We start from the raw sequence: 22,247 nt of genomic DNA, 5'->3' as shown, positions 1-22,247 counted from the left end.
CATCAAAACTGTATCCTTTTGGACTGAGCGCTGATAAAAAACTAGATGATCCTTCTCCTCAAGTATATGACGTTCTTTTCCAAAAACAATTCCAGATTTTGATTTATCTGACCACAGAGCAATTTTCCACTTTGTCTCAGTCTATTTTAAATTAGACTTCGTCCCAAAAAGATGGATGTTGTGGTGAACTGTGTTCACAGACAATGATTTCTGGACTTATTCCAGTGATTACAACACAGAATTTTGTCTGTTTTTATTGCAGTACTGCCTGAGGGCCTGAAGATCAGAGGGATCCAAAACTGAATCTGGTATGCAAATTTATCCAGATTCTTGCAATCTTATGAAGATATTAAAAGTATTCACAATTTCACATCCAGGGAAATTATTCTGAAATTGACAATTTCAAAAATTGTTTGACGCTCTTTTCTACAGATTTGTACACCTCTTCCCGTCTTTGCTTCTGAGGCATTCTGCCTTTCTATGATGCTCTTTTCAAAGCTTACTTATCTGTTGCTAAATAACCTAATATATACCGGCGCCGCTTACTTATCTGTTGCTAAATAACCTAATATATACCGGCGCCTCAAGACAGGCTGTGTAAAGATGCTCCTGAGACAGTCCAGCACATAAAAGCAGGGTGCAAGATGCTAGCAGGCGGGGCATACATGGAACCCCAAAACAATGTGGCTGTCATAGTATACAAAAATATCTGTGCCGAGTATGGCCTGGAAGTCCCGAAGTCGAAATGGGAGACGCCCCCGAGGGTGCATAAGCGAGTTTATATATATATATATATATATATATATATATATATATATATATATATATATATAAAGTCTGTTTGACCTGCTCCCCTCAGGCAGGAGGCTCCGGTCCATTCGCACCAGAACCTCTCGCCATAAGAACAGTTTCTTCCCCTCTGCTGTTGGACACATGAACAATAACCATATGACTGTCCCCGCCACTAACACATGACCCTACGCTGTGTCACTGCATCATTCTATGTTTGGCACTGATCACCACCTGCACTCATGTATATATCTTTCAACATAGCACTCTTAATTCTTATTCTCATGTATATATCTCATGTATATCTCATGCACATATCTTTCCACGTAGCACTTTTAATTCTTATCCCTACTTTTATTTTTTTCCATGTCTATTTAAGTGCTATTTATGACAGCATGTTTGCACTGAAGCACCGCAGCAATTTCCTAATGTTGTAAACCTGCTCAACATTTGGCAATAAACCCCATTCTGATTCTGATTCTGATATATATATATATATATATATGTAGATAGATATGGAGACACACAGCAACGTGAGCAACACGACAACAAGCAGAGCAAGGCGGAGGACATAATTACGCAGAGGATAAGGAAAGAATGGAAAACAGGAGGGGACACAGCTGGAAGTAATCAGACACAATGAGCGAGGGAGGAAGCGAAACTGAACTCACTGAACACAGGATGAGAGACTGTCAAAATAAAACAGGAAACACACTGAATTACAGAGTAAGAGACAAGGGCTTGACACTGGGACCGAGGGAGAAACAGGCATGGGTACAAGACAGACTGAAGAGACAGAAAGGGCAAGAGACATGACGGGCTGGGGAGAACACAGACGGGACAACCAGAGCACAAAAGGTAACAGACTCAATGAGCAAGAACCTAAAAACTAGAAATGCAAATGACTAAACTAGGAAGAGCGAGGAAACAGAACCACGAATAACACTAAATCAAAGAATATGAATTAAACCAAAAAACACATAAACACTGGGTCACAGACCCATGACCATGACAGATTCAGAAATACTGATAGTTTGGTGTTTTGTAAAGGTTTGTTCTGTAATTAAACTTTAGGTTTTTTAATCATGAACTAAACTGCTTGTAATAAGTTTACTGGGGCACTTACAAAGACGTATATGCTGCATCGACTGGGTAAGCTATAAAAGCAATCTTGAAGGACTGAAGGAATGTGGAGTACACACAGATGTGTGTAATAAAAAAGCAGGCGTTAGTAACTGCTGACTTCCACTGAATTGTGTGTGTTTCACTGTACTACTATTGTGTGTATTGGTTGTAGGTCAGAGTTTTCTAACTTGGGACATTTCAAGAGAACAGAGTTCAATCTTATTATAATTACTAACAAATATGATTTCTCTCTACCTTGGTAAGCATATTTCTGCTGTGAAAATGAAAGAGACCCTTCATTATAGAATTGTGTATTGTTTTTAGTTTTCTTATTGCTGTACACACTCACTGGCCACCTTGTTATGTACACCTGTTCAGCTGCTCGTTAATGCAAGTATCTAATCAGCTCATCAGATGGTAGCAACTTAGTCTATTTAGGCAGATATACATGATCAAGATGACCTACTAAAGTTAAGTTAGTTAATCAAGCGTAAGATTGGGGAAGGAAGTAAATTTGAATGTTTCTTGGTTGCTGCTGCAGGAGATGCTGATGTGAGTATTTCAGAAACTGCTGATCTACTGGGATTTTTCACACACACTCATCTCGAGAGTTTAGACAGAGCGGTCTGAAAAAGAGAAAATATCCACTGAGCAGCAGTTCTGTGGGCAAAAATATCTTGTTGATACCAGACGTCACGGGAGAATACCCTCAATACATTGAGCTAATAGGAAGGCGATGGCAACTCAAGTGATCACCAAATCAAGCGATGCATAACACATAACACATCAAACTTGGAGGCAGATGGGCCACAACAGTAGAAGACTAGACTGAGTGCCACTCCTGCCCATGAAAAACAGGGAAGCATGGCTACAATTCGGGCAACAGAAGATTGGCCTGATGAGTCTTGTTTACTGCTGAAACTTTCACATGGTAGGGACAGACTCTGATTTAAACATTATTTATCAATGGTTTAGATTAATGGTGTTCAACTCAACTCTACCAGTCACAAGCCAAAGTTGATGAGTCCAGCTACTACAGATAAAGAGAGAAAACTCACCCAACACAGTGGAAACGTGTAAAACATGTTTACGAGTCAATTTCAATGTCCAATAAGTTTGGCTTTAAAATTCCAGGAACTGCTTCAGGCCCACAAACAAGTGAGACGTCATTGCAGAAAATATACTCAAAGTGTACCAGTATTAAAGGAAAACCAAGAATAACATAGGAAACAAAGACAAACTCCAGATAAAAAAAGACAATAAATAAGTGTTTTAAATTTCCACGAAACAGCTGAACCCTCTTCTGATGAAGAAAAAAAAACACAACGAAGTGCATTTGATGAACTCTTTTATTGAGTGTAAGTAGGTTAGTGTACATGAATAAATCCGAAACAACCATTAGGCTGTACAAAATATTTAAACTTATGTTTCTTTCCTTCTTTTAGATGTATTTATTTGCTTGGCACTATGAATAAATAAGACAAAACTTAGGCAACCATTCTAAAAAGGGCTGAACATATTTTAATGAAACTGTGCCAAGGTAGGTTTTAACAGTTGTGACAAACAGCAACCTATTGTACATTTATACAGCCATAAAAAAAGACTTCTGTGAATTCATGAGAGATGAGCTGTTATTTTACTTCCCATTTTCAATATGAGAGTTTTTCACTCTGTCTTTGATGAACGATCTCTCGGCACATGATTGCTGGATTTCCCTGCCTGGAAACCCCACATTGTTTTGTTTGCATCTTCAAGTGTAACAATACCAATGTGAACAACAGCCCTGCCGCCGCCTGGATTCCCAAGGGCCCAATTGCAAATACATGACAACAGAGAGAGACGGCAAAACAAACAAAGGAAGGAGGTATATTCTAGATCACTAAGTCTCTGCCATGCTGTCACACTCGGTTACTTTCTGTCTTGTGTATATTTGGTTAGCCTTGAGGATAGGAAATGAACACAGGCTGGTTTGAGGAGATGAGGGGGTGTTACGATGTAGAGCTATTACCGACAGCAGCTGCTGACTCAGCTGTCTCAGGAAGCAACTGTCACCCTTCAATTCTGGACCGCAGCCAGTCAATCTGGAGAATCAATGAAGCTGTATGTGTGGTGGCTGCTGTGTGTGTCTGTGTGTGTCTGAGAGAGAGAGAGTGCTAAAAATGATGACACTCTGACAAGCAGGTGAAAAAATGAAGCCATTAATTTCTACAGCATCACAGGGGATTTCTCAGATTATATTCAGCTACAACTGAAAAGCAAACTCTGGAATTTTTCAAATTAAGTCATAGGTAAAGAATACATCTTTACAATTAATGTACTGGATTTAAAAAAAAAATCATGTTTAAGAAGGAAGTATTCATCAATGTATAGCTGATAGACTATCTGATAGTTCCTCCTTCTTCTTCTTTTATTTTTTTTGTTTGAATTAAAAACACGGAAAGAACTGAATGACTTAAATGTTAAAGGTTTTTCTACATTATTTTCACAGCATTTTCAGACCAGTAGTTGAAAGACAGCATTCCACATGCAGTAACCTATGAATATATGGATTTTGGTACTTCTTATTTATCTATGAGATAAATAAAGTAGCTATGATACACTTAAAATGAACAAGTGTTTGTTCTTCAGTGATGAGCAACTGTTCACTTGATGTTACCGTATTCTTTATTTAGTGTCACACAATAATGTGTGGCTCTCTGTTAGATGGCTCCCCGAGGCCACACTGTCCTCTAATTATTTGTGGCAGGTTTATCTTTGGTCTCTGCCACCTCCTGTTTGTCTCAGCCTCTCAGACCACAGCCTGTTAAATTGATAATAAAGAAACATTTAGTCAAGTACGGGGCAGTTTAGTTTCAGAAAAGTACATTTAAATATTCATTTAAGCCCTTATACTAAAAATACAGACAGCTATGAATGATGCAAACAATATATACGGGTTTTTTTTTTTAAGTTTCTTTCGCTTTGTTGTTGCTGTTTTTAGAACGTTATGCTAAATTCTCACCAGCAGGTGTCGCCATTCTTCAATTTGTGGGAGACTTATTATCGTGTGGGAGATTAAGCAAAATCTAACCAACGGATCTGCACGTATAATGTGCAGCAGAGAAGAGCTCTGATTATTATTGTTATTTCCTTTGGTATTTTTGGTTCTTAGGCAGGCGATCTTTACATCCAATATGTACCGTGACCCAAAGCATTGTTCCAAAGTTGAAATTAAACGCCGTGTTGAGTACCCTAGCTATAAAATCGGACTCGATGAAACATGCACATAAAATAACAAATCTGAAGTTTCAACATGGAGAACACAGCTGTAACTGATTTATTTTATGTGTGTATTTACTAAATGTCAAAACGCTTTCAGAACCTCCCGAAATCCGTCATCAGGGCAGAAATCAGTAGAAACTGTTACTCTTGACAGACGTGCAAGAACCGCCGGAAGTGGGTGGTTTGTCAGCGAGCGAGAAATACGCACACACACACACACACACACACACACACACACACACACACACACACACACACACACACACACACACACACAGAGGGAGAGATAGAAAGAGAGAGAGAGCGCGCAGTGAACTGTGAAGCGAACTGTTGGGAACTGACTGACGGAGAGGTCCATGTTGTAGGTTGCACACGTCTCTGCAGCCTCACCCCACATTTTATGAAAAAGGACAGCAACTTCAGTCGATCCACAGAGGTGAGTGTGACAGTTTAATTCGCTTGAATGTGCTTCTTTTTCTCCCCCCGAAGAGGTGAATGTCCTCGCCTTGTCCCACTGAAGGTGCCCGTTGCGAAAGAATATTGTGACAGCGCTTTGTAAACAAACTGCGAGTGCGGCAGCGCTTCTCCGTCTGCAGACGTTGTGAATCAATTTGGATGGCAGTGATATGAATTGTGCTGGAGTAGGCTACTTTTCCACATTTTATTTTATTTTTTTAAATTTTTGGGGCTTTATTAACGCGGATGAATCAACAGGCAGGTCCCCCTGCGCGCGCGAACATTCCCAGTAATATTTCTAAATTCGGGCTGACAGCGTCTCTGTCGAGCCAGTGAGTTTGCTGTCATCTTGACCTACTACTCAGCATATTATCTCTGCCCCCCCCCCCCCCCCCCCCTTTCTTTTTGATGCCTGTATATTGTTAAAGGTGTAAAGCTCTATTTATGGCAAGCAACCATTTCATCTTCGCTGCTGTAATGGCAGGCTTTGACGCGCGGTCATGGTTAGCTTTAAGTTTTGTCTATGGTCAACTATCCCTTCCAGCCTCGCATATATTACTGAGCAAAAAAAAAAAAGTCTTGAGCTACCCCTCATTTCTTTAAGTTGTTGTTGTTGTTGTTGTTGTTGTTGTTGTTGTTGTGTTTTTTTTTTTGTTTTTTTAAGGAAATGGGTGAAGCAATTTCCTGAAACGTGCAAACATAAATGGAATCACAGTGCATAAGACATAAGGCAAAAAGAAAACAAAACCCCCCCAGCAAAAACAGTTCTGAGTTTGAAAGTCAATATTTGGTATGATCATCTTTATTCGTCAACACAGCCTGAACTCTCTTAAGCAGCTTTCTTTTTATTTCTTTACATAGTATTGAGGAGTAATTCTCCAAGCTTCTCGAAGACTATTCCAAAGCTTTTCTTTGAATGTTGGCTGCCTTTTTGTTCCATTCTCTTAGAAGATGATCCCACACTGCGTAAATAATGTTGATGTCCACGATCTCGGGATTCCAATCCATGACTGATAGTGTTCCACTGTGTGTGTGTGTGTGTGTGTTTTCTATTCAGGTATGCTTTTACTGCATTGGCAGTGTATTTGGGATCATTGTCATGTTCAAAAATGAAGCATTTTCCAGTCAGATGCAATCCAGATGGTATTGCATAGTGGATCAAAATCTGATGATGACATAATTCCCATTAATTTTGACAAGATCCCCAGCACCACTGGTTTAAATGCAGTGCCAAACCATGACTTATCCTCCACCGTGCTTTCCTGATGTCTGTGGACACTTCACACATCATCTGCTTTCAGTAATTTTTTTTTACGCCTGTCATGCCTTTTATCTTGCACTTATCTGTTTTCCTCAAATTTTTTTAAGACACACTGCACACCACATAGAGATATACCAAGTTTATAGCTAATAGCTCTTTGGGAATCAACTTGTTGGTGTTGAAGAAAGAAAAAAGTGGGATTAAACTTTAGGCACTTTGCTAGTAACAAAGTACCCAAAGGTATAATTTAACTAAGTTGTTTGTTATGTGTAGATGCAACACTGGTTCATCCCTTGAGTTAGGTGCCTTTTTATGCTTGAATGATTAATAGGTCAGTGTTAATTGGCTTAAAAAACAAAAAAAACAACAACACATTACTTTGAAAATGGTCAGATGCAAGGACTAGATTGAAAATAGGTGAAAGAGCTGCTCCGTAACATAAGTGCTCTATGCCAGCTTTGTACTAACTGCCATATTCACATAAAAATTGAGTTACAAATTTAAAAGGTGCAAGGACATTTTGAGCGTGCCTCCATAATTCATTTCAGCTCTCCCAATTGTTGCTGTCAAACAGAACATTTTGTCACTGTTTGCTTTTCCTGTTGATATTTAATTTCCCAAAAGCATGAAAGGATAGTGCTTAAAGGTCAAAACAAAGCTGCCAAAGGAATGCCTTCTGTACCAAGTCTACAGTTTGTGCGTCTTACAAACAACATTAAAATATCACTGTTTCTTTGTTGTATTTGTGTCATTTTCAAGAACTGCAGATGAGCTTAGCTGCAAAGATTATACCATCCCCTTATCTTTTGTCACTTTGTTGCTCCAGTAAGACCTCATAATTTTTGCCTTCGATAAACCTGTAACATTTTTTTTCTTGACAACTGGGATGACATTGCCTTTGCTTCTTGTGGCTCGGAGTAATTGAGCCTTGTGATAATGCCACCATCCTTCTGTGATAATGTCTTCTGGAAGACGCTATGACTTCTCTTTGACTTCTCTCATCTCAATACAGCAGCAGGAGTTGGTAGCTTGTGCCTCATTTTAATTTAGAAATTGGCTCGAGGTGATTTTTTTAGAATCAGTTGGTGAAAGAGCAGCTGTTGTCATAATTGTTTAGCTCGTTTTAGCTCCTTTGCATTTGGGAAAGAACAATTTCAAAACATAACCCTAAAGGCAGGGAAGTGGAGATATGAATTGTTTATGTTTATAATTTGTGGGTGTTTTGGTATTTCATATGTTGTTGATGTTTACACCTCTCAGTGTATGACTCAAGACTATTTTCCTTGTCATTTTTAGTTTTATTATTATTATTATTATTATTTCTATTAATTGTAATATTTTTAGCCATTTTTCCATTTCTGCTCTTTCAGTCATGGAAAAAAATTCAATCAGTCTGCAGGAAATAGTGGTCAGTATTTTTAGCCTTTAACCCTGTTGGCAAGAACTGTGCTATGCTGCCTGCTCCCTACATTGCTCCTGTGCATTGTGCATAGGAATGGAAGTTTTTCCTAAGTTTCTTTGGAAAGGAAGACATTCAGTTGACATGGAAATATGGCATGTTGGCCAGGCATGAGTTGGCTGGTACACGCCGTCCCTGACAGGAACCCCTGATGCAAGAGGGATGGCAGCAGGGGAGACAGGAAAACTCAGTGTTTTGTCCTGTAAGCCAACTGTGCTGTGTGGTCAAAGCATCATTAAGCTTGTCTTTGCCTCTCCCTTTTTCCATCCCCACTTTCATACAAGTATAGAAAAAACATTAACGTAAGTAGTGAGGTTAGTTAGGAAGGATATCACAAAGGATTTGTTCTAAGCATTGACCTCATGAGTGGCTGGAAATGAGAATAATAGGGCAGTGGTTTTGATTTGAGTTGGTGAGTCAGAGCTGAGGTGTCAAAGATGTCAATTATACACTAATGATTGTGATAAGCGTGGAGCTTCTTGTCACTATGAACAGAGGAAGAAAGTGCGCCGAAGAATTACGTGAATGGAAAGAGGGTAAGAAGTTCATTTGCTTGTGATCCAACTGTGTGTCAATGAACGTGACCCCAGCCATTTAGTAATGTAGTAATAACAGTTACAGACAAACAGGGATGAGGGGAGATTTAGTGTGAAAGAGAAAGGGGAAACACATTCAAAGGGAAGTGATCAGGAAGCATGTGGTGACATGCTTGCTAACCACCTCCTCCTTCAGCTGGGCTAACACTAATCCATTAGTCACGTGACCATGAGCTTTTAGCCCAGTTTAGGTCAGGAGTGCTCTGATCCATCTGTCGAATGGCATTGCTGTTTGTTGGCATCCACAGCATGTACGCTATGATCCCTGCCTGCCTCACACAAGACTCATTTGATTTCCATCAGCTAATTACTTCTGCAGGATTTTATCAGCAGTTTCACAACAATTGCCCTCCCATTATCAGTTATTCTTTTGTCTTTCATTTTGCCTAACTTAAAATGACTTGTCTTTTCTTCAGTCCTTTGAATAGGTGGGGGGGGGTATGCACGAAGAAACACGATAAGGCTCTGGGTTATTATCTCAGTGACACATCAAGAATAGAATGACTACTCGTAAGTTTGCACTGTGCCAAAAAAGGCACTGACAAGTCGTAATAGCAAGGTACATGCATTGTTTGAATTCCAGTGAATGCAAGCATGCAGTGTAATCTGAGCATACTTCCAATTTTTTGTTTTTATTTTACATTACGTAAGACGATTTCGAACAGAATTCAATCCAGAATACACCTAACAGATTAATGGTCTGGATTAATCATTTTCTCATGTTTACACAATACTCATTTGGAGGCTAAACACACAGGAGCAAAAGGCACGTCTGGCACATAAGATTCTAAGTATCCAATTAGTTTTATGTCTCGTGATAGTATATGTTACAAGTGCTGACAAATATATTCCAACTCCCCCCAAAGTAAATTTATTAGAGTTAGCAAATGTTGCAAGTGTTCAGCAGACATATCCAGACTGTTACTTTTTCAGTAGGGAGACATACACAGCTGAGGGTTGGCAGCTTAGGAATCCGAGTGAGTAAAAAAGACTTTGACATCAGTGAGCTCTTGTAAATGGATTCTTAACTTGGAGAAAATTGTGTTTGTGGCAAAAACCGCAGGAATAACATATAGAAAAATGCAAACCCTTCTCATTGTGCTGCTGCCGTGTTAGTGTAGTTGTTTAAACATGTGAAAGCTTATTGCAATGTTGTCACTTGGTATTGATCTCCCACACTGCACAGCTTCTTTTTATGTTTTATGTATGCCTTAGGCTCTGAGTCATGCTTCATTTCTCATGCATGAATTATGTGGATGAATAACTTTAGTTGTGCCCTAAAGGACATTGTATCATATGAAGTCTTGAACGCGGAGAGAGGAATAGATGCTTTGTTTAATTATCAAAAATGTGCACTAAAAATTGTCAATATTTGTGATAAGTAGTGCAATCTTCTGTCGTTTGAATTGGTAAGAAGTGCAAAGGTATGAACATAACCAATATGAGCAAACGAGCAAATTAACAAGCGCACATAATAAAACTGATCAAGTTTTCAGTATACTTTGTCCTGACAAATGATGTACAACAGACACAGAATTATACACCAGACCTTTTCATATTCTAAAAAGTTTTTATTAAATCTCCGTTTGCAGTCTTAACTGTTTATTTTTGGCAGCAATGCTATTTCTGTTGTGGGTCGTGACCTGATACAGGTGACCTGCTGGCCTACTTCTAAGAGGAGTATAGATCATCACCCAGAGGACCACTGAAAACATATTTGTATGTATCAGCTGGTTGAATGTCTACATCAGTACTGGTGCAAAGGAAAAAGACGGTAACTGTATTGGAAATCTCTAATGGGACCAGATAGTGCATTTTAATGCAGCAAAGTCTCAGGTAATGTAAAAAAAAAAAAACCCAAACCAACAAAGAAAAGAAACTTCCTCTGTGTCAATATAAAGTCTTGCAGTAAGAATTCAATTGTTTATATCAGTATTACGTAGCATAACATTATTGTAGACTCCTTTCTCTGGTGTGATCTGTTATTAAAACTATTATTATTAGATCTGTTATTGTTCTAGTATTAAACTTGGCAAAGACACAATCCTCCTCAGCTCATGCTAGGGCTGCCCTTTTTAACATCCCAGCACATATCACTTTAATTAGGTGTCTACCCTGAAATGCATTGTAACCTGAGGCCAGGTGACCGCATCTCTTACCACAGAGGAAGCAGACAGCAGACAGGAAAGAAAGTGCCAGGTCTCGGCATGCTGTTAAACATCATTTTTCATGCCTTTTTTTGCCTCTTACAGTCACGTTTTTGTTGTTGTTGTTGTGTTTTTTTTTGTTTTTTACAACGTTTACAACATCTTGAGAGCTGCTGTTAAGCATGTCATTGCCCGAATTCTGTAGCAGTTCAAGACCTAAAAGTAAACTCCACTCCACTCGCAGCTACGGTTAAGACAGATCACATAGATCAGCGTTGAAGTGACAATGGCAAGGATAATTAGGCAAACTAGGTACACTGCAGCAATCAATTATATTGAATGGCTTATATTGGCATACAGTTAGATAGCACTGGATGATACCTAACTGCTGCTGCCATCACTGCTGTGTTCAAGCCTATTACAGGCTTGCAGCAAACGAGACATATTGGAAACCCAACTGGTAGCTCACAGATAAAGTTTGTTGGGAAGGAAGAAAATGTTGGAGACAAACAGGACAATATACTCGAAGCAGAAAAAAAATTTCTGCTAGTAGATGAAATTATCTTAGCAATTGATTCTACAGTGGCAACACACAGATAGCTTGTGTATGCACATGGGAGACACAACATAAGCAATTAAATCAGTTATCATTATTCATGAGCCCCGTTTGAATGCTTTTCTGTGTCTAAGTGTGCATGTGTGTGTGCTTTGTCCAACTAGATTGAGGTCATGGATGCTTTCTAGTGTCTGGGGAAAGGGCTAACATCTGCACAAGATTACTGTAAGGAGCATTTGATTAAAAAGTGATTACAATGATAAAAAAAGAAAAAAAAATTCTCAATTATTGAGGCTTATGTTTCATTTATATTTGATTATATAGTGGATTAAAGTGCGTTGGATTAGAGTAAAACTAGGTTGAATGTTACATACCGATTTTTACAAAGACCAGATCTCTCTATTATTTAACAGTGTATATGAATTTCGCTGCCTTCTCTGATGTTTTAGCATGTTTAAACTATGTAATGTAACATGCATACACCAACAAGAGGGAGAAGTAAATGTTCTCTGTCTCTTTTCTTGCTTGTTGAGTCACTGGCACAGTATAATGCAAAGTCGGTCTAGATTTGTAGAGCTGTTATCCTGTATTGATCCTGTGGATTCATCCATGACCACAGCAGAATATCCCTAACAAGCCTCTTGGATGAGCCCTGCATGACATCTCCAGCTAACTCCACCACTCCTACAGCAAAACAAATCATCATTACATAGGTACTTTCGGCGTTTTATTCAAAGAAAGGTTGTGATGTAGCACATTGCATTCTCGTAATTGCTGGATGTTAGCACAACAAAGATTCACTTCCTCTTTTCTTTTATTTTTGGGCGCTCGTGCCTGTAATATCTGTGACTTAAAGCAAATGTTTAGCGTGTTAGTTTAGTTTCCACAAAACAAACTGTTGGTATTTAGGTCAAAGAGTGTAACTACATCTATTTAAGATTACATTCATACCTTTTCCCAGGCTTGTGTAATGTTTCAATTGAATATTTGGCGAGTATTAACAGAAAAACATACGAGCTTGTAGTCTGTTCGATATAGTTGATAATTAATCAATGTTTCTGTCCGCTTTTGACCACCTGAGTTAGTCACATGGGTTAGGGGAAGATATTGCACTATGGCTAATGATGTGTGGCAATACCATCAAATCACATTTAACACTTTTTTTTTTCGTCATTCTCACATGATCTGTTATCCTTTTTCTTTGCTTTACACAGAGAAAAGCATGAGGCAGTATGTGTATAAACTTTAAAGCTATGAATTATATATTGACAAATATTCCCTTAGTTACAGGGAATGTAACTGCTGATATTCTCTTCAAAATTTGAAAGGCAACCTACCTATAGAAATGTCCTCTACATTCACTGAACGGGCATGCAGGACTATGCTGAATTTGTAATGCAGGACACCTTTGTCATTCTACATGTTTTTATTCGGTGTTTCATTTAGTGATCACAGATTGCAGATCACATTTTTCTATACTGTTCTTTTCAGTGTAGCTTATACTGAAAACTATCTTCATTCAACAAAGTTGACTAAAGTCTGATGGTCAAGTGCAATAATGGGGAATGAAGGAATTATTTTGCCCAGCGTAACAGGATTAATCATCTAGCATTTACTGCTGTGATGCTTCTGCAGACTGGACACTACAGTTGTATTCTCGTTAGTATTAGGTGACCATGAATATAATCAGGAAGGATGCCATAGAAGGAACCAAAGACGTGCAATGAAACTTAATATGAGATTAGTTGTTGTATAGATGAGGTATGTCAAGGAGTATTTTAATTATGCATTATCAAACACAATGCAAATGTATAGAATTCACACTGAATTCAGAAAAGTGTGACCGAGTGGGAGGATATAGCTGTGGTACTCTGTATAACCTCTGTGTCCATGTTTAGCTTATCCAGATAATCCATCTGCCACTACCGTAATCACTCAGACAGCTACCATGTATACAGGATCGTAAGGTTGATGCCTTTGTTTTTCTATTTTAATATGGCAGAGGTGAGAGCTCCATCCTGTTTTTCTGTTTCTAAAGGATGGTATTTCTATCAAGAGCAGCTCTGCCACATATAGCAGCAGGCCATTGTGATGGTAAATCCCCATATGTCCAAAAAATACTATCAAAATATAGTTATATATTCACAAGAAAAGGATGGATTTCCTCTGGGAAAACATTATGGCTCATACACTCTTTTCTCTCGCTGACAACAAACAAACACTCCCTCTATTGAGTGTGTCGTGCTTTTTGATAAGCTTAATCAAGAAGCAACATTTTATACTACTTATACAAAAATACTTATGTATTTGTGATTTTTGGTTATGTTTGAATTTAAGATTCAAGAACATTTAATTATCATTGTCCATCCATCCATCCTTCCTCTTATCCAGGAAGTACCTGGAGAGGACTCATGCAAATTCCAGGAGAACACACTAACTCCGCACATAAAGGTCCTGGCAAGATAGTGGAGTTGAAATCAGGATCTTCTTGCTGTGCTAGCCACAGTGCCAACGTGCTGCCTAATTGCTTGCAGTGTCACTGGCGCAATATAATTTAGTAAATTGTGTAATGCATTGCACAACAAACCTGCAGGAGTTCCCAAACTAGAGATGGCACGATACCACTTTTTTTTGTGTCCGATACCGATACCGATATCATAAATTTGGATACCGATATGAATCCGATATAGTGTTTTTTAATCAACAAAACTGTTTTTTAAATATCTTGCTGCATTTTGTATAAGTTCATACTCAAGTTTAAAACAACAACTACACTAAAGCTATTCTGTTATACCTGTATGCAAAAAAAAAAAATTTCATAGTTCAGCAATACTGATCAATCTAATAAACTTAAACCTACACCATCCTCCCTATTCTGGTATTTTAAAGAGTACTTAGCATAAATATTAAGCAACCTAACTAATAGGGTTCCAACTCCCAGCAACAACAAAAATAAATAAATAAAAAATAGGGAACCACCCCTCACGCTCCACCTCATGATGCTTAATCGACGTAATCAACCTTAATTTGATGCAGTGTGAAAAAAAAAATGCACAGAAATCAATTCTTTTTCAAGAAATATTAAATAGATTCAACATCTTTCTTCAACAAAATTGCAGACTGCACAGATGGTACCTTCCCAAAGGAAAAACTACTATAGCTTACTAGGGTATATATATTAGACTTAATAGTTACTATATACAGTAATTGACTTCTATTCATTTTACATCAAATTAAAACTTTGGGTGTAAGATAATTATTTATTAAAAGCTAGACATTTTAAATGAGAATAAGAAAGAAAAGTATGTCTTTGTGCCCCCTTTTCCCTGTTAATGCCCTATCGGCCCCCCTGGCTAAACTTTGCTAGATCCGCCCCTGCACAGTTACCAGCGTCAGCTACGTAGAAAAAGATCCTCGAGTAGAAAGTAATATTAAATAAATTCTAACAACAGCTGATCAAGCTTAAACGTGCTGCTGTTGTTCAGCCGCTGGTTTCCTCTTTCTGGTGCAAAGTGGGCCAAAAGCAAACTAGAGACACGGACTCGCGACAGAAAAGCCGATCAGCTGATTGTTAAGCAGTTTCATGATTGAAGTAGCAGCAAGAGGAGGCAGTCGCTCCATATATCGCTTGTTAAGCTTAACGCAGGAATGCTTTACAAACATTCAGAGATGGACTTACACACTTGCTTTACTTCTCTCGGGGATAACTTTGTCGGAGATGAAATGCCGGGTTGCTAGCGAAGCTCCAAATGCTATCCAGACCACCGACAGGTCCCGCATGCCACAGCCGCTCTATCACGTGATGCATACTGCTCCGACGTGCTAACGTTCTGAGGTGAGTTACGGCGTATTGCAAGTTTTGTGAGGTGCTTTCGTGATATTTAATGGATCGGATTACATTTTTTATTTTTCTCCGATATCCGATCCAGTAATTTAGGTCAGTATCGGACCGATACCGATACGTAATATCGGATCGGTCCATCTCTATCCCAAACACAAGGTTGCACTGGGACCAATACTTCTCATGCTATTCATACTTTCCTTAGGCAGTATTATTAAAACAAACTTCATGCACTACATTTGCTATACAGATGATCTCTGGCTATATCTACCTGAGACCAGATGTCACCAATCACTTTATTAAAGTACAGGTATGTCTCTAAGATATAAAAATCTGGATTAGCTGTAATTTTCTACGTCTAAATATGGGTAAACAGAGCTTAGTGTGCTTGACTGTCTAAATCTGAGAAATGTGGTTTCTAAACTGAATTTAAAGCCTTTCTTTAAGGGAAGGCAGTTTTCAAAAGTAGAATGGGAAGTGGAGTTTTTAAATCCCTCATGTGTAGAACTCTTACCAGTTTAAGAAAAACTAGTTCTTAAATTTCCATTTTACCTTACAGTTAGTACTAGAGCACGTGACCCTGAACCATTCCTTGTATAAGACCAGGCTGTTTGGTGACTTTCCAACCAGTCCTGGTGGATGGCTGCCTCTCCCTTATCTTAGTTCTGTCTTTTCACACTAAAAGTGTCTTTTTGTTTTTGTTTTTTTTACCTTTCCCACAGCTGTCAAGTGCTTGCTCTTAGGAAATCATTTGAATGTTGGGGTTTTCTCTGTAATACTGTAGGGTCTTGACCAGGGGCGGAGCGTGGGGGTGGCTTACGGGGCTTAAGCCCGGGTTGTTTTGTCAGAAGCCCGGGGTATTTTGGAGTGTAATTTTTTCATAGTTAGATGCCTGGCTGACAACTGTATAAAACAAAAAGTACACACAATATTCGAAGCACATAGTGCACACTGTGGGAATTTACGACTGTGCGTGAATCCCCCCCTGATATTGGTATGATCCAAGCTCAGGCACTAAGCGACTGAGCGAGGGGGCGGGGCAGCTGCTGCCCGTGAGTGCGCTGTTGGAGAAACGGAGCCAGCCATACTAAGGAGAGCTTAAGTTTGAGCAGGTACCAAAGCAAATCATTCGTACCGTACAAATAATGTAAATATGACGGTGAATCACGAAAGATTGATATGAAACTGATCACTTGACCAATATTATTTTACTTGCTCTTCAAGTGAATCAACAAATGGCGAAATGAAAAGCCGAACAAATGCTATTTTTTAGAGAGTCTTAGCTTACGTGTGTTTATTTCATATTTTCAGTTCTTACCCTCCCCGACTAAATCGGTTTCAGTTATGTACTGAAATATAAGAATGGACATTAGAGGCTTCTTTCAAAGAAAAAACTCAGGTAAATGTTATTTTATATATTATGCTTTGTATGTTGTTCAGTATATTTCTATGCAAAACAAGAGGGATTTCAGTACACAGCAGGATATTCACATTTGTAACCAGATATTTACACTTTAGGGAGAAAACATAAAACATTTTTACTGTACAACATCAATTTAGAGTAAACTTTTGTTTTAGATAAATATTGAAATATATTTTGAATTAGTTAAATGTCAGAATAAAGAGAGACAGAGCTGTCTATTTTTATCACTTTCATTAAATTTAGGAGTACATGTACACTAAGTTTATTGTTAATTAATAAGAAAACTCCAGAGGATTCCATTCTGAGCTGAAGAAGCTTCTGATAGGTTAGTAGAGTCCATGTGAGTAAATTGGTGGCACAGCTGTGGATGCATATAAGGCAAAACACAGAGCCTGTTTCTTTGACATGGGAAAATCAAGAGATGTCAACCAAAACACCAGGAAAAGAATCGTGGAGCTCCATAAGTGTGGCTCAGTTTGAATACAATTTGGTGCCATTTGCAATTAAAAAACACAGACAGTTTCTCTCTTTACTCTTAAAGTTAACAAATATGTTTTTATATTTATCAATCTAAAAAAATAAACATTTAGTCTGATTTGATGTTACAATTAAAAAAGTGTTTGTGTTTTGATCTGAAGAGTTTGTAAATATCTGGTTTCAACTGTATATTTGATGATTGTCAGCACAAAGAGGGAGAGAGAGGAGCAGAGATTGAGATGGAGAATGAGGACAGAACAGAGATGAACAAGAGCAGGTGAGACACACATGTTAGTCAAATGGTTGCTTACTAAAAGTATCACTGTATCATAGGTACTCATGTATCTCGTACCTAGTGTTTCTTTTTAGGTTTGCTATTTTTCAAATTCTATATTTATTAAGTTCTGCAGGCTTGTTTGCACAACAAGGCTAAATAATTATATAAACTTTTCTCAATCTAAATATTGTACTTTGGTAGAATTAAATAAATAAGTGTAGTGCAGGTCTATGATGATTTTTAGTGCTACTATCATCTAGTTCTGATTGTGGTTATGTCTTGGTTAAGTCCTCAGTAATCCTGCTTTTGAACTGTTGTAGTCCTGTTTTAATTCTGGATCAGTTCTGGGTCTGGTTGAATTGGGGTTTAGTCCCTGTGTCTTGATACAGCCCCGACTTCGTTCTGTCTCGCTGCTCAATTAAAAAACTAGTTTAAGGTGTCCTGCATGTGTGATATATATATTTCCCTATATGAAGTCATTCTTTTTTGAACAAAACTCAAAACAGAGCCTATTAATCTTTCAGTCATTTCTACCCCCCCCCCCCCCCCCCTCAAAAAAAAAAAAAAATCCCACATGCATACTACCCTTTAGGGCTAAGCCCCGGGTGTTTCAAATGTCTGGCTCCTCCTCTGGTCTTGACCTCACGGCACAAAGTGCCTTGAGACCGCTATTTTTGCACCATATAAATTAAATGAAACTGAACTCAATAGAAATGATCTTCCCACTTTTTTGTTGTTTATTTTGTGGTTGGCTTACAGCCAGATTATCACCATCTTCTGGCAGCAGTATTGTAACAAGGATGGGTAAAAAGAATGCTATTTGAAGATAAAAATAGCTGCTGACCATTGTCTTCAATGAGTACTCCCTGACAAACCGTGGTCTCCCAGTAAGATAGTCCATTATCCAGGATATTAAGTCATCTCAGTCAGTTTACCTCTGAATGAAGGGTTGGATAGTTGGACAGTATAAGAGAAATCAGAGAATGTGATTCTGACAGTACCACTATCCTAAACCAGATGAGAGTAGTCCCTACAGCAGATAAAGAATAGCATCTTCTACACACACCTTCATTTGGTAAGCAAATTGATGTGGGTCTACTGAATGATGGACCTGAGGGTTTTGAAAATGTGGCTGTAGCCTTTACAGGGTTCATGATGTCAAATGTTAGTATAATCACCCAGGACCTGAAGTGGGAGCCCACCATCACCTCCGTCATAAAGAAAGCCCAGCAGAAGATGTACTTCCTGAGGCAGCTGAAGAAATTCAACCTGCCAACACGGACGATGATGCAATTCTACACTGCAATCATCGAGTCCATCCTCACCTCCTCCATCACCGTGTGGTACGCTGGAGCCACTATCAGGGACAAACAGAGACTGCAGCGTGTTGTGCGCTCTGCTGAGAAGGTGATTGGCTGCAGACTCCCATCTCTGGAGGACCTGTACACCTCCAGGACACTGGGGCGTGCAGCTCGGATCTCAGCTGACCCTTCTCACCCTGGACACAGTCTGTTTGACCTGCTCCCCTCAGGCAGGAGGCTCCGGTCCATTCGCACCAGAACCTCTCGCCATAAGAACAGTTTCTTCCCCTCTGCTGTTGGACACATGAACAATAACCGTATGACTGTTCCCACCACTAACACATGACCCACGCTGTGTTCACTGCATCATTCCATGTTTGGCACTGATCACCACCTGCACTCATGTATATATCTATCTACTTAGCACTTTTAATTCTTATTCTTATTTTTTTTTCTCATGTCTATTTAAGCGTTGTTTATGACAGTATGTTTGCACTAAGCACCGCAGCAATTTCCTAATGTTGTAAACCTGCTCAACATTTGGCAATAAAACCCTTTCTGATTCTGATTCTGAATCAGCCTGAAATCATTCATATCACTGGCATGTGACTTCTTCTGGGCTTGTATAAAGCATGGAGTCTTTGCATAGGTCAGGACTTTACCCGGTCTCAGGTTTGTGTTGAATGTATGTTGAAATCTCCCCCAGTTTGACTGCATGTGCCCTAAGCGTTCTTGAACACGCTCTGTCTGGGCTAGTAGACTTCTTGATGCAGTCTTCTCATTCCTCTTTTGTCCTGATCTGAGGTAATAATAGAAGAAAGAAGAATTTTGAGGTCCTGGGTGTGCTTCTATGTCTGGTGGGGGAGGTTAGTTGGTGAGAACTGTTTGTGTTTCTCCAGATGGTTGGCGGAGTTGTGGGGGTGATAACAGGCCAGGTGGCATGGACAGGGCAAGCCTGTTTAAAAAACAAAACAAAACAAAAGTGGCTAAACTGGTTTGCAGCACCGTGGCTGTTCTGTGATGATTTTCATCTTTTCCAGACCTCCTTCACATTGTTCTCCTTCAAATTCTGTTTCATTTTTCTTCTGTATGATTCCTTTGTCTCTCTCAGCCTTAGGTCCACCTGTCCGTGTATCGGCTTTGTGTGGTCTCTTTTTACTAACGAGGAGCTCCTTGACACGGGAAACAAGCCTTGTTATTTAAAAAGCAGCAGTTTTATTGAAAACTAAAACATCCATACAGAAGTGGATGTAATCACTGGTATAATTTGAAACCTCCTTTGTCCTCAGTACTTTAGCATACGCTAATCAGTAGATTCAAAGCAGTTCCCTAGAGCCTTCTTTGCTCGGAAGACTGTTTTCTAAGGTGTGGTAGTGGGTTGCCTCTGCACTGGTGGCTTTAACCTGAGGTGTAGAAAGACCAGGTTTTGAACTGATTTTCCTAGTGGGGCCAGGGAGTGATTCTGTTTTCATTCATCACATTAGCATACAAGAGATGTCTTGTTCTGTTGTTCCTGGTGGGGCTATTCACAGGTGGGTAAAAGGCAAACCAGGCTGAGTATTGTCTCACACAGTCTCTGCAAACGCCCATGAAGGAATGTAAACGCCAACACCAATAACAATAGCGTGCAAGATCTCCATCAACATGACATATGGTCAGAGACTTACAAGCAACAGTTTGATATCGCAACGGCAGATCTTGTTTACAGTCACATACCCTGGGTTGCACCACCTGTTGTTGATAAAAAAACGTGCGAGAACCCTGCCTTTGCACTTTTCACTTAGCTTTGGGTTTCTGTTTTCTCTCCCAACAGATCAGCATTAGCTGAATTTTGGTGAAGCCCATTAAGCTACACTGTAGCTCTTTGGATTCCTCACTTGGGCTGCCAGCTTGTCAGGTTTATTAACTAATGAGTTTACATTCCTCATGACATCTGAATGAATGGAAGCTGCTATCTCCACTGCTCAGCAGTATCATAGCCTTGAGCTCTGCTGCCTTAAAAGAGTCTCTTAATTCCTGTGGTATGGATTAAAGAGCTTGTGGTATGTCCCATTGTTTTCAGTGAGCAGCTCGTCTTTGGTATAAACAGTAATATTGCTACTGATTCAAAGTTGTTATATCGATAGCAAGAAATGTATATCAAAGTTGTAGCTAGAGAGTATCAAATAAAAGCTTTTTTTTAAAAAGTAAGAAAATATATGAAACATTCAGAGCTACTGGAAAAGCTGCTACTTGTGTGGGCACCACAGAGCAAAAGTTGCACCATTGAAATGTATTGACTGAAGCACTGAATCACAACTTCACTTTGATGGGAAATGTTCTCCGTTTCTGGTTTGCGTCACAATTTTGAAAGTTTCCATTTTTAAATTTTCACGACCATTCAGAGAGCAGTTTGCCAGTGTTTGCCAATCAGAGAGTTTAAACGTTTTAAATTCAAAATCCTGCACTGTAGATTGCACCTTTTTAGGTTTCAAAATCTGTTCTCTTTCATAAAATGGTGCTAGTGCTGTTGTTTCTGTGGGGGCAGAGCTCTCTGTGGGGTAAAGGTGGAGTTGACCTTTACTGAAAGCAATGAGCTTGCCATCAAGGGAGGGGAGACACGGTAAGGGAAGCAACTGTGTGTGGGGGTGTGTGTGGGGTCAGGGCCGGGCAGAGGTCTGGTGAGTGAGTTAAGATACTGTGTGTGAGAAAGTGCAGCTATCTGACCTCTGACACATGAGGAGCTGGAAAGATCAAAGGTAGAGCTCTTTAAAGTTACGTGCATTGGTGTTTACAGATGCACTGATATAGAGGAAAACGAGCGTGAAAGAGAGGAGGATTTACCTTCGAGCACCAGTAAAGCTGTTCTGGATATAGAGCAACAGTGAAATCTAAATAAGGAATTCAGTAAAAACCCTATTCTGAGAAATGAATTCTCAAGGATGTTTTCATAGATGCTGGCTGGATTGTCGTTGGACTAGTTCGAAGATGTTGCAACAATACATAACCCATATTTGCCTACCACCCTCCCCCTGCCACACACAAATACAGCGTGTATGCACACAAACCCTCTGCTTGAGTCTTGCAACATGATGTGCCTCTGAGATTGCGTAGAGGTCACAAAGTCCCTTATCATACCTGTTTTTTCCTAGTGTATCTTGAGTGATTCTTGAGTGATTTGATTTCATTTGAATTACTTCATAAACGTGGATGAAGCAGGAAATGAACAAGAACAGAAACTCTTGTGTTTAAAAATAAAAGACAAATGCTGTAGAGTTAGGATGTTTAAATACAGATGA

At 39.2% G+C, this 22,247-nt stretch overlaps 1 protein-coding gene across 2 annotated transcripts in view; it reads left to right on the top strand.

Moving 5' to 3' along the window:
• Positions 1 to 5,448: 5,448 nt before the first annotated feature.
• Positions 5,449 to 22,247, top strand: part of stat5a (signal transducer and activator of transcription 5a) — a 53,277-nt gene continuing 36,478 nt past the window's right edge. For both annotated transcript variants that reach the window (XM_026164383.1, XM_026164382.1), the window contains exon 1: positions 5,449 to 5,611. The gene's annotated coding sequence lies outside the window, so the exon portion shown is untranslated. The remainder of the gene's footprint in view (positions 5,612 to 22,247) is intronic.

This window comes from Astatotilapia calliptera, chromosome 4 (genome assembly GCF_900246225.1).
Source record: "Astatotilapia calliptera chromosome 4, fAstCal1.2, whole genome shotgun sequence".
Taxonomy (NCBI): domain Eukaryota; kingdom Metazoa; phylum Chordata; class Actinopteri; order Cichliformes; family Cichlidae; genus Astatotilapia; species Astatotilapia calliptera.
Note: the sequence above shows the minus strand (reverse complement) of the source record. Positions and strands in the feature narration are given on the sequence as shown.